The following is a 14,206-nucleotide window of genomic DNA, read 5'->3' on the forward strand; positions in this document are numbered from 1 at the left end:
AAATGAAGAATAAACTGACAGTAACCAGAGAGGAGGGGGAAGAAGGACAATGAGGGAGAATAGGGGAAGGTCCAGAAGCAACATGTAAAAAGGGTACATGGACAAAGCCAAAGCAAGGTAGGTTCAAGGGTGGGAGGTGGGGATGGCTGGCGTGGGGAGGAGTGGGGAGGGGGAATGGAAACAAAATGGAAACAACTGTACTTGAACAACAATAAAGAAAGAAAGAAAGGAAGGAAGGAAGGACGGAAGGAAGAAAGAGGGAGGGAGGAAGGAAGGACGGAAAATAAATTAATGATCTAAAATCATAAAAAATAAACAAAACTATAGAACTGTACATCATAAGGAATGAACTGGAATATAAACTGTGTACTTTAGTCAATATTGAATCTTCAGTTATAACAAATGTACCACATCCTTGAAAGACGTTAATATTAAGGGAAACTTGGTAGGGGGTAGAGTCACAGGGACATATGAGAACTATCTGTACATTCTGCTCATTTTTTCTATAAAGCTAAAGTGCTGTTAAAAAAACAAAAGAACAAACAATGCTAAAATTTGTATGTAACCACAAAAGACCACAAATAGCTAAAGCAAACTTGAGGGAAAAAAACAAAGCTGAAGGCACCAATGCTTCCTGAATTTAAACTATAGGAGGAAGGGGCAAAATAAGTTTACAATTGTTCATATGAAAAATGATATAATAATTGATAATATCACAAGAATAAACTCCGTTTTGTGTACTTACACCTATAAACCTACTGTTGCCCCACCTTGTATACTGCAAAGCTAGAGTAATGAAAACATATGTTACTGGCATAAATACAGACATATGTATCAACAGAACAGAATAAAGAGCCCAGAAAAAAACCCATGCCTATATGGTCAATTAATTAGAACAAAGGAGCCAAGAATATACATTGGGGAAAGGATAGTCTCTTCAATAAATAAATGGTGTTGGGAAAACCAGACAGCCACATCCAAAAAATGACACTAGACCCTGTTTTATACCATACACAAAAATTAACTCAAAATAGATTAAAGACTTGAAAGTAAGACCGGAAACTGTAAAACTCCTAGAAGAAAACATAAGGAAAAAGCTCCTGGACATCAGTTTTGGTGATAATTTTTTTGAATTTGATAACAAAATCAAAGGCAACAAAAGCAAAAATGAACAAGTGGGACCACATCAAAGTAAAATGCTACTGCACAGCAAAGGAAACCATCAACACAATGAAAAGAAAACCTACAAAAAAGATTTGCAAATCACATATCTGATAACACACTAATATTCAAAATACATAAAATTTAAAAATAGGCAGAGGATATGAATAGACATTTTTCTAAAGAAGACGTGCAGAAGGTCAAAAGCATGAAGATGTTCAACATCACTAATCACTAGGGAAATATAAATCAAAACCACAGTGAGATATCATGTCATACCTGTTGAAAAGGCTATCATCAAAAATATAAGCAGTACCAAGTGTTGGCAAGAATGCAGAGAAAAAGGGAACCCCTGTGTGCTGTCGGTGAGAAAGTAAATTGATGCATTCACAGTGAAAAATTGTATGGGAGTTCCTCAGAAAATTAAAAATATCCACTTCTGGGTATTTATCTGAAGGAAACAAAAACACTAACTCAAAAAGATATCTGCACTCCCTTCTTCATAGCAGCATTATTTATAAGAGCCAAGAAATGGAAATAACCTAAAGACAATAAAGTACATGTATATAATGAAATATAATTAATCCATAAAAAAGGAAGAAAATCCTGGCATTTACAACATGAATGAACCTTGAAGGGATTATGCTAAGTGAAATAACTCAGACAAATAAAGACAAATAACATACAATCTCATTTATCCTTGGAATCTAAAAAGAAACAAACAATAGCCAAGTGCTGGAAGCAACCTAAGTGCCCATCTGTAAATGAATGGATCAAAAAACTATGGTACATTTACACAATGGAATACTACCCAGCAGAAAGAAAGAAGGATTTCCTACCTTTTGCCACAGCATGTATGGAACTGGAGAGCATTATGCTAAGTGAAATAAGCCAGGCAGTGAGAGACAAATACCATATGATCTCACCTATAAGTGGAACCTAATCGACAAAATAAACAAGCAAGCAAAATATAACCAGACATTGAAATGAAGAACAAACTGATAATAACCAGAGGGGAGGGGGGAGAGGCATAGCAGGAGAAAAGGGGGAAGGGTTGTCAGGAACATGTATAAAGGACTCATGGACAAAACCAAAGGGAGGTAGGATCAAGGGTGGGAAGTGGTTCAGGGAAAATGGAGACAAGCGTACTTCAACAACAATAAACGAATGTGGGAAAAAAAGAAAAAGAAACAAACAAAAATTTCGTATGTATAGAAAACAGATTGGTGGTTACCAGAGGCAGGGGGTTAGGGGGTGGAGTATGGACAAAACAGTGAAGGTAGTCAAAAGGCACAAACTTCCAGTTATAAAATAAATAAGTCATGAAGATATAATATACAGCATGTGATTATAGTTAATAATACTGTCTTGTATATTAAAAGTTGTTGAGAGTAAATTTTCAAAGTTCTCATCAAAAGAAAAATTATTTTTTGTAACTGTGTGGTAATGATGTTAACTAACTTATCATGGTGATCATTTAACAATACACACATACATTGAATCATTATGTGACACACCTAACACTGATATAGTGTTGTATGTCAATAACATGTCAATAAAAATGGGTTTTTCTAAAAAATGTTTTAAAGGAAGGGAATGAGGGAGACAGGTCTGTTCATATATCAATCACCAAGACTTGGCCCTAACTTCAAAAGTGCAGATGATATCAAGTTAATTCTTAAGTTCGTGCAAAATAAAATATAGTACCAAATTAATAAACAGATATAATAGAAAATGTCAAGTTTTATCCTTCTCACCCCAAAATCTGCGGTCAAAAATACTAATTACAACACACTGACCATATAGAATTGGCTCTTTTTGGTTGCTAAGCAATAGAAGAATTCTAATGAAACTCACCAAAACAAAATAACACCAAAAAAAATCAGTACACCAGAAAAATCCAAATTTCCCTAATTTTGACTAAGACCCACTAGAAAAGAACACTAAAGCGAAAGTCAAAACCCCTGGTTTTAGTGTGGCCCTACCCATTAAAAATCACTGAATTACTACACTATGCAGATTTCCTCATTTAGTAAAGAAAAATCTCACCTACCACACCTACTTCCAAAACTGTTAATGATAAAATGAAACAGCATATGTAAGAAATATAAATAATTACGTTATGAAGAATTATAGCTATACACATATACACACAGAGCATCACAAATATAAGGCAATAACCCATTAATCATTATTTTATAGTACAGATGGATTACTTTAATTAATCCATATACTAGTCTATGCCTAACAAAATTTTATTATCATAACACCACTTCATTATTTCAATTATTGTCTGAATTTAATGAAAATATTTAGTTTAAATGACAATATAGTTAAATCTTCATTATTCAATCAGTTAAGATTTCTACAGTGTTCCTAAGGTTGTCTACCCAAGAAAAAATAATAGCAGTTAAATTCAAACTGGATAAAATATATTTCTTAGCTACTCTTTTAAAGATGTGATAGGAAAGAGAAACAAATAAAGAGATTTAAGATTATTACTATTTATACTTCATTTGGCAGAGTTCAGAGAATTTACTTTTTCTTAGCAAAGTTTCAGGTAATTAATATTTTTTCTTCTTATATGTCTAAAATTACCCCTACACAACTCTAATTTTTATTAAATGGTGTTTTCAAGGTAGAACAAAACTATTTGACTGTACTTTTTCTCCATAAGATATTCAAAACTTTCAACGTGATTTTCAAATGGAAAGTGAGTGTAAAGATTTTCCTTCCATTTTCAAGCAGAGGTTTGATCTTCTGTTACACAAATAAAATAAAGTAACTGCAGAGCAATAGCTGTTAGATAAAATCATCATGTCAAAAAACGTGACAGCAGTCACAAGCATTGGAAAAGCACTTGAAGTGTGACCCTATTTGCTCATACTCTAGAAATAAACATATAATCCATGCTGCTTTCTTAATCACTACAATCTAAATACTGAACAGCCTGGCCTCCAACTGTATTTTACCAGCACACAGAAGGAACCAGACCAGCCATTTTGAAGTTAATCAGTGTAGGAATTATCCATTTCAGAGATCTGGGTCTCTCTAAGACTGAGACAAGTCTTAAAGCTAAATATAAATCTAAATCTACAGTAAAGAAATTTTGCCTCTCAGTAACTTTCCTACATCAAGACTGAGAAATCACCTAGAAAAAAGTAAATATTTCAGAGTACACAATAATATAAATGCTTGCATTTAACCTAAGGCTGGAAGTAGTGAGCAGAACTGGGATGACCTTCGAAAATCACTTCAATACCTTCTTCTGCAGGGCTTTTCCAGAACCCATCCCCTCCGACCTTTTCCCTCAATCTCTTTCAATTCACCAACCCCGCCACTGTCAAGAAACTGTGGTGAGCAAGCCATGAAATAACCAGAGGAAAGGAGATGAAACAAACTATTTCACCAACTTTGTGCCTCAACCTGAATCTCTGGTTTAAAAATCTCTGATAATCAATAAATCTTAGCTAAGGAAAGTTAAAAAAAAAACAAAAAAATACAAAACTTTAAATTGAAGCTTCTGCATCCCCATCCTTGATCCCATTTCCCTTCCTCTTTCTCAGAGAAACCACTTTGCTGACATGCGTGTCTATCATTCCCATCAATGACTATTTAAACATCATCTCCATGCGATTGATTGTTATTATAGAATTAAACTCCGTAAGCCCACAGGCTGTGTCTGATATTGTCCTGTGTGGCATCTAGTAAAGTAATTGGTATACTATAATCATGTAAATGCTGCAAACACCCCTAAAAAATTAATAAATATTTAGTAAAACTAATTAAACAGAATCATACATTATAATGAGGAAAACCAAACAAATGTCTCCCTTATATTTATAAACCTCAGCAAAGCATCTATTACGTAAAATTGTTCCAAAAATTCAAATTATTGAAAAACTGGATTTTTAAGCTCTTAAAGACTGAACAAAATTTAAAATACCAAACAAAATTTAGGTTAGAAAAATACATCTTTCATCCAAATAATTGCCTATAAAACCAACAATTAAAATTTATTCTGATTTCTTTGTTTCACCGCATTAGAAGTTACTTTTCTATATTCCCTAGACAGCAACAAATAACACCATGCATGAAGACTGATATAATTACATGCCAAAAAAGACAGACCAGCACCCTCACACTCCAAACTCCCCTCTGTGGCTTCTTCATGTCCCATATGTTGCCAATAAAACTGTTTAAATCATACCTTTGAGACAGTTTTACTGACATACTATCAGGCCTCTTGATTCTTCACAAGGCAAACTGTAGCACCAGAACTGTTACGAATGCAAATTTTAAGACTGAGGTAAATAGAAATCTACATTCCATGTATGTATGCTTCTGTGTGTGCATGTACACAGATACATATATATTTTGGAGCACAGAAACTTGCACTAAAACCCCAATTCCAATATGTGATTTTTAAGTTCTTAAATGCCTTATCGATACAAACACTTAGGAGGTTCCAACATCTGACAATAGTATGGCATTCAAGAAACCATAAGCCTAGCATCATCCTTTTATATCTTTATTGTGATTTATTCAAATATCTGACTGGTATGAAATAATGGCAGCCAGAAGTCTTAGTAATAATTATGGTAACAAAAAGAAAAGGAAAACAATGGAAATTGAAGTAACAATCAGAAATTTCACAGACCTACTATACTGACAAACCAGTATTCATGTGCCTGACTTTCTACTTCAGGAAGCTAAAACACTTTCATCGAACTATAGTTATTGTAAATTTCTCATATGTAAAGGTTTCTTGTAAAACAGGAATGCTGAAATTAAATGATTAACAAAAGTTTTTTTTAAGTTTAAAAAGAAAAGCCTATAAGCACTGCTATTACAGAAAAATGATCAATTAGATCAAGACAAATGCATCTCTATTATTTCAAGGAAACTGCTCCTGGGGACCCCTCCCTAAAATGTTATTTCAACATAACCTCAATTAGTAAATCCTCTGGGGACAAGACTCCTTTTAATAAGTCAGCCCAAGAACAAAAGGAATATGAAGAATTCTAGTCTCCTTTAAACGGCCTTTGGCAGCAAGTAGGAAAGAGGACACAGAGATGCTGGTTCAAGCACAAATATTTCGTTTTTGAAAGAGCTATGGCAGATATAGCAGGTTTATTCTCAACACACACAACTCCTTTCTATGTTGTAAGACAAAGGAGTGGCTAGAAAGCTAAAGGGTATTTTTGCTAGACTCCCTTACAACTTGAGACCTGCATGTGCCCTACGTTCCCAAAGTAGGAGCACTCCCAGGAGACTAGGGGAAAGGAAACAAGGAGAGAGAGCAACCAATCACAGGCAGATCAGCTCATATGGCAACGGAGGCAAACGAGATGATGATTTTTCTGGAACCAGCAGCAAAAGCCAAGACTCCTCATTCAACAGCTCCCATCCTTGGGCTCACCAGTGTGGTTCTGTGCAGAGACAGCTGTGGTCCCCTTAGCAAGCCAGCTGAAAAGTATGGTTCCAGGAGGTGCTCCTAGAAGGTCAGCCAAGAGTCTTTCCTTCTGCTCCCTCAATGATCCCATAAAATATTACAACTTAATAAATCCCCTTCTGCTTGAACTATAGCTGTAATGATTCTGTTATCTGCCACTAAGAGCCCTTTGCAAAATATGGGCAAGCAAACAGAACACATGAAGTAAATTTTCATAAACAATACCCAAACTGAGCTTTAAAATATAGACCTATTATTACATAACAATATGAATGTATTTAGTGACACTGAACTATACACAGGGTGGGGCAAAAGTGGCTTTAGTTTTGATACACAAAACAGTTTATTCTTATATTATTATTTAATAATTATTGGATTATTTTCATTCAAATAACTGTAAACCTACTTTTGCCCCACCATGTACTTAAAAATGGTTAAAGTGATAAATTTAATGTCATGTATATTTTATCACAGTAAAAAATATTTCATAAACACACTAAAAAAACTATATTTAGGCCTAGGAATCAAGAACTCTTGGGTACACCTGATTTTGTCAACTTACTCCTTTTCCAATAATATCAAGCAAGCAAGTCACTTAGCTTCTTGGTCTAACCTCTTGGAAGAAATCTCAATATATATTAGGGATAAGACAGACACTAAAACTTAGGGATAAGACAGGACAAAGTGGAGGGGAGAAGGAGACAAGGCAGTATTTGTAGCAAAAATTACGATTATGTGAACCAAGTGCTTACACATAACCTCACAAAATAATACTCACAAAAACAACATTCACCCAAACCCATTCACAATAATACTCAACGTAGGTGTTTAATCCTTTTCTGACTGATGAGAAAACAGAGGAAGAAAGCCAAGCAATTTGCCGAAGGTACACAGCTAATGACTTTTGGAGTAATGACAGATCAAGATCTGTCTGACTCCAAAGCCCCGGCTCTTTCTCTACCGCATTTTTCTTACTGATTGCATAGCCACAGTGCTCAGCAGGCAAGGGCTAATTAAATTATCCACCGTGGTGGAATCATTGGAAAACCAGGAAAGCAATTCCTGAAAAGTGTCACCTAGCCCATTAATATAAGTATGCCCTGTAGAGTCAAGTGTGATGTTCAAATACAGAAATAACTAGATGACGATGATGATGATGATGATGATGGTGATGATGATGATAGCATCCAGCTACCATTTACTGAGTGCCTATTATATTTAAAGTGCTTCATACACATTACTTCATTTAATCCACTGAACATCCCAGTAAGAAATGCACAGTAGGTACTACCTTAATTTCACAACAGAAGAAAATGATACTCAGAGAAATTAAAAACTCTGTCAGAGATTACACTGCAAGCCAAGTTCAGAGCCAGAATTTGAACCCAAGTCTCTATGATGCCAGAGCATGTGGGTGGGAAACACAACTACTATTTCCTTTCATCTTCTAGAGGCAAACATGGGCCTTATACAGGTAAACACTCAATAAATAAGTGATCCTACTTTGAAATTAAGGACACCAAATGCAAACCTAAAGGTTACACAGATTCAACAGTCCAGAGTTGGCACATAGTGAAAACACATAAAGGAATGATAACGAAGAGTCCATCCCTGAAGATCAATGTACCTTTGCGAGTAAAAGTGAAAGGATCAGAGCCTCCTTTCTGCACATCTTCCAGCCTAGCCCCCCCCACTCCACCTCCCCACCACAGAGAAAAGCAAAGCTACAGACAAGTACCATGCTTTGCTCTATCAACCCCAGCACACCGTTAGCAATTATACATACTACCCTGTCCTTAGAGAACTGTGTGAAAGCAAGGAAATCACCTGCAAAGCATCTAGTTCAGCAGGTCTGAGGTAGGGCCGGCGAATTTGCAACACCCGAGTGATACTGCCAGCAAACCATGCTAGTTTCATCCTATTATCATCCTAAAACTTCTTCTTGTCCACCAAGTTCAGCCACCAAGAGTAAGTAATTAGGAAGATGGTGTTTATCTTCTCTTTGGTACAGCACGGCTTAAAGGGTTGGTAGGGTGGAAGCGAGGAAGGAGTATATAGTCTATGTCCAGATAATCACTGGGTACAAATAGACTTTTGAAATTATCCATGGCACATGTAATATGCATCTGTTAGAAGTTATGAGGTGGGGTTTGGGGGTAGAGAGAAGGGAATAAAATTTGAATAAAGGGAATAAAATTATAAATTACATAACTAATGTGTAGAAACTCAGCACAAAGTAATAATGCTGCCATAGCTGCAACAAAACTTTAGTTCTTGATAAAAAATAGGCCTAACTTTCAGTGAAATACCATTAACAAATATTTCCCAAATAAACATTACTACTCTTAACAGCATAAAAAGTTAAAAGTAACAGGAATTCAGTATATTCCCAAATGATAATAATGAGCTGCAAAAGATCAAGAAAACCCAAAAGAGTGCATACACTATGATGGAGTCACTATTCTCTTTTATTTACAAACAGAGAAAGAAACTTAATTATTTAGTATCATTATGACAGACACACCCATATATGGAAATAATAGCTTGTATAGTTAACTCAAAACATGGTCCAAAACCACACATGCTAGAAACATAGAAAATCCAGTCTCATAAAGCAAAAACACCACTATTTAAAATTACATGTTAGCAAAATTTAGTTTATAGAGTAAAGCCTTCCATTAAAAAAAGGCAGTACATGATTTTGTTTTTGTTTGTTTTAATTCAATTGACATCAGGACACTTGAAGTCTACCAAGATGCCTATCAAAAGTAAAAACTGAAAAAGCAACTATAAAGAAAAAGAAACTCATAGATTGGAACTGATATAGTGGAAAAAACAAAATATTCTAAATGTCCATCAACAGCACAAAAGATAAGTAAGAGCACAATCATACAAGTGAATATAATACAGCCCTAAAAATCACTAAACTGTAGCAGTGGTTTATAGCCCGAATTGTGTCCCTCAAAAATTCCTATCTTAAAGCCCTAAATCCCAGCACCTCAGAATGTAACTGTATGTGGAGATAAGGCCTTTAAAGAGGTGTTTAATGAAAATGAGGCCTTTAGGGTAGGCTCTAAAATAGTATGACTAGTGTCCTTATAAGAGGTAATTTGGACACACAGAGAGACACCACACATTTGGACACACAGACCATATGAGGACAAAGCATACATATAGGGCAACCAGAAAGAAGGTGGCCATCGCAAACCAAGGAGAGAGACCAAAGATGAAAGCAAATCTGCCAATAACTTGACCTTGGATTTCTAGCCTCCAGAACTATAAAAAAATGAATTTACGTTGTTTAAAGCACATAATCTGTGATATTTTGTTATGACAACCCTGGAAAATTATTACAAATGGTCTCAAACTTACACAGTCATAAGAACCATGTAGAAGATAAACACAGTTTAAACACAGATTGCTGAGCCCCACGCTCAAAGTGTCTGTTCACTAGTTCTGGAACCTAGCTTCCAGGGTACGCGAACGTGCTCACACAGGCCCCTTCTCAGTTTAATGCTCTCCTGTTACCTTCTTGAAATTATTAATAGTTTCTAAATATTTTTGTTTTGTTCTGGGCATTTTCGTTTTGCACTGGTCTGTACAAATGTATCTGATCCTGGACTCAGAATCTGTATTTCTAACAAGTTCCCAAGTGATTCTGAAGTTGCTGATAGGGTCACATTCTGAGAACCAGAGCTATAGTATCTATCAACTTAGATAATTCAAAAAGCATAATATTGGGCAAAAAGAGCATGCAGAAGGACAGATGTTGATATTTACATAAGGTTTCTGTTATGAATACAGATGCATTAAATAGAAGTATAAAAACAAACATGGTGATGTAATAAGCCCCCGAATCAGAATACTTGCTACCCCTGAAGCTAGGGAAAGAAGAATGGAATCACAGATCAGTACCACAGAGAGTCTCACCTCTGTCTATAAAGTTCTACTGTTTTGGAAGAAATAAAAAATTAAAAATTGAAGTAAACATAGCAAAAAGGTTCAAATTTGACAGAGCTTGAAGAGGTTTACACTGTGTTGCTCTCTACACTTTTTTTGAAATTTTCTATAAATTTAAAACACCTGAAAAATTGTAAGGGAAAAAAAAGAAGCTGTTAATAACTTCAGTATCACCCATAATCTAGTAAAATATTCCATTCAAAATTAGAAATTTGCCCATGGAAAGAACAGTTCTACTTATTAAAACATCCCTTCACAATAACCAAGATATAGGGTTATTTGAAGTAGACAATCATAATTAAAAAGATTAAATGGATATAAATCCACTTTAAATGAACACCACACTCTAAAAATAACTGATACTATTTAATTTAAGAACATGAGAAATGAGAACTATCATCCATTGGAAATAATTATAACTGTACCTTGTTAATTTGACTCTACTATGTCTTGCAATTAAATGGCAAAAATAAAATTTAAGCTGTTTAGTAAATGAAAATAAATATAACAAGTGGTAAAATTTCTCCAAACCTGAAGAAAAAGATACGAAATCCAAGACCAAGGTATTGGCCGATTTGCTTTCATCTTTGGTCTATATCTCTAACATATAGAAAACCTAGGCAAATCAAATTGAGAGGTAAAAATAAATACTAAATATTAGAAAAAAAAATTCAATCTAACAAAGTATAGAATAAAACTTTATAAACGACACTTTATAACTTTCAAATTGGCCAACTTTGTATAAAAAATAAACAATCTACACTGCTCTCATCTTAGTGGGTACATAAAATGGCAAAACTTTCTGAAAAGCAATTTTAACACATAAATCAAGAAGCTTAAAAATATCCACATGCTTTAGTCCAGTTATTTTCTTTCTAGATATCCTATGGAAAAAGTAATGACAATTATAGGGGGGCTATATTCATATCATTGCAAAAAATAACCAAGAGATCTAGATTGACTATACTAATATCAGACAAACTAGAGATTAAGAGAAAAATTATAACCAGAGACAAAGAACATTTTATAAGAATAAAAAGATCAGTCTATCAGGAAGACATAATAGCAAACATGCATCACAAAATAAGACTGGAACAGTACTATAAACCATCTGAACCTAACGGATATTAATAGAACACTACACCCAACAGCAGCAGAACAGGCGTTCTTCTCAAGCATACACATAGAACATCCTCCAGGACAGACCATATGTTGGGACATAAAACAAACCTCAGTAATTTAAGAGGTCTGAAACCATGCAGAGTATATGTCTAACCACAATTAAATTAATTTAGAAATTAACAACAAAAGGAAATCTGGAAAATTAACAAAGATGTAGAAAGTAAACAACTCACTTCTAAATAACCAAGAGGTCAAAAAAGAAATCAAAGGGAAATTAGAAAATACTCTGACTCAAGTGAAAATGAAAACACAACACACAGAAACTTAGGATATAGAGCTAAGGAAAAGCTCACAGGAAAATTTATAGCTATAAATGCCTGAAACAAAATAGAACTTAAACAAATTATCTAAAATTCCACCTTAATAAACTAGAGGAATAAAAGCAAACTAAATCTAAAGTGAGCAGAAGTAGTAGAATAATAAAGATTAGAGTAGAAACTAATAAAATAGACAACTGAAAAAATAGAGGAAATTAACAAAACCAAACGTTCATTGAAAAGATCAGTGAAATTAACAAACCTTTAATTGATGAAGAAAAAAAAGGAGAGAACAGAGGACATCATTATTGACCTTACAAAAATAAAAATAAAGTGAATAAAACAGGATACTGTGAACAAATATATGCCAAAAAATTAGATAATCTAGGTAAAACGAACAAATCAAAAAAAGACACAAACTACTAAAACCCAAAGAGAAACAGAACTAAATGAACCTATGTAAGTAAAGACATTAAAATATTAATCATAAAACTTCCCATCAATAAAAGTCCAGGTTTCACCTTCACAGGTGAAGTACACCGTTTAAAAAATTAACACCAGCCCTGGCTGGTGTGGTTCCGTGGATCGAGTGCCAGACTGTGAACCAAAGTGTCACTGATTCAATTCCCAGTCAGGGCACATGCCTGGGTTGCAGGCCAGGTCCCCAATTGGAGGGCACACAAGAGGCAACCACACATTGATGTTTCTCTCCCTCTCTTTCTCTAAAAATAAATAAATAAAATCCTTAAAAAAAATAAAAGAATTAACACCAATCCTTCACAAACTCTTCACAAAAACTAGAACAAAATACTTCCCAACTCATTCTATGAGACTAATATTACCTGATACCAACAAAAAGACTAACAGTATCTCAAGAAATCTACAGGCCAATATCTTATGAGAGTATGGAGAATACACCAATTCTCAACAAAATACTAGCAAACCAAGTCAAAAAATATATGAAAAAAGACAAGACTAAGTGGGATTTATCCCTAGAATGCAAAATTGGTTCAACAATGAAATCAATTATTGGCTCAATCAGTGTGATACACCATATTAACAGAATCAAAGACAAAAAACACATGATCATCTCAGTAGACCAAAACAAACAAACAAAATATTTGACAAAAACCAACATGCTTTTATGATCAAAACACAAAACATTCAAGAAAGTAAGAATAGAAAGGATTTCCTTAACCCAATAAAGAGAATCCAAGAAAAAAATTGCAGCTATGCAAAATACATAATGGTAAAAGACTAAAAGCTTTCCCTCTAATAACAGGAATAAGAAAAGGATGTCCATTCTTACCACATTTATTCAATACTGAATTAGAGGTTGTAGTCGAGACAGGCAAGAAAGGCATCTAGAATGAAAAGGAAAAAGTAAAATTACCTCTCTTTGCAAATAGCAAAATCTTAATACAACAAAAGTCCTAAGGAATCAACTAAAAACTATTAGAACTAATAAATGAGTTCTTGTATCTTGGAAGATGCATGATCAATATGCAAAAGTCAATTGTATTTCTATATACTAGCAATGAAGAATCCAACAACAAAAATAAAAAACAATTCCATTTAAAATAGCATCAAAAAGAATCAAATACTTAGGAATGAATTTAACTAAAATTGTATAAAGCTTGCACTCAAAACTACAAAATATTGTTGAAAGATATTAAAGAAATAAATGGAATGGCATCCCATGATCACAGATTAGAGGGCTTAATGTTGTTATCCCTAATAACGAGCATCTTTTCATGATGTTATTGACCATTTGTTTATTTCTTCAGAAAAATATATAGTAAGATAATTTGCCCATTTTTAAAAAATTGCATGGTAATTTCATGGTTGAGTTTTTAATATACTATGGATACAAGTCCCTTATCACACAGATGATTTGCAAGTATTTTCTCCCACTCGATGAGTTGTCTGTCCACTTTCTTGATGGGCTAATTTTGGCAACATGCCTGTCCAGTAGGTGTTTGCTGAATGACGACTAGCTCCACTACACTAGCTCCAAGACGCCTCCATATTTCAATTTAATTGTTGCCCAAGTAAAAGAGATAAGGTAAAAAGGGGAGAGAAAGGTTTAAAGGCTGGATGGGGCAATATTGTTTCATATATTCAATCATCATTAAGAATATACAATAGTATCAGAACTTCTGGCCAAGATGGAGGCATAGGTAGACACACA

At 34.3% G+C, this 14,206-nt stretch overlaps 1 protein-coding gene across 6 annotated transcripts in view; it reads right to left on the reverse strand.

Moving 5' to 3' along the window:
- GTDC1 (glycosyltransferase like domain containing 1) overlaps window positions 1-14,206 on the reverse strand; it is a 369,716-nt gene that overhangs the window by 313,548 nt on the left and 41,962 nt on the right. For 3 of the 6 annotated variants that reach the window (XM_053918627.1, XM_053918628.2, XM_053918631.2), the window contains exon 2: window positions 13,325-13,379. The exons of the other annotated variants lie outside the window; for them this stretch is intronic. The gene's annotated coding sequence lies outside the window, so the exon portion shown is untranslated. The remainder of the gene's footprint in view (window positions 1-13,324; window positions 13,380-14,206) is intronic. 6 annotated transcript variants of the gene reach the window in all.

Source organism: Desmodus rotundus, chromosome 2, assembly GCF_022682495.2.
Source record: "Desmodus rotundus isolate HL8 chromosome 2, HLdesRot8A.1, whole genome shotgun sequence".
Classification (NCBI taxonomy): domain Eukaryota; kingdom Metazoa; phylum Chordata; class Mammalia; order Chiroptera; family Phyllostomidae; genus Desmodus; species Desmodus rotundus.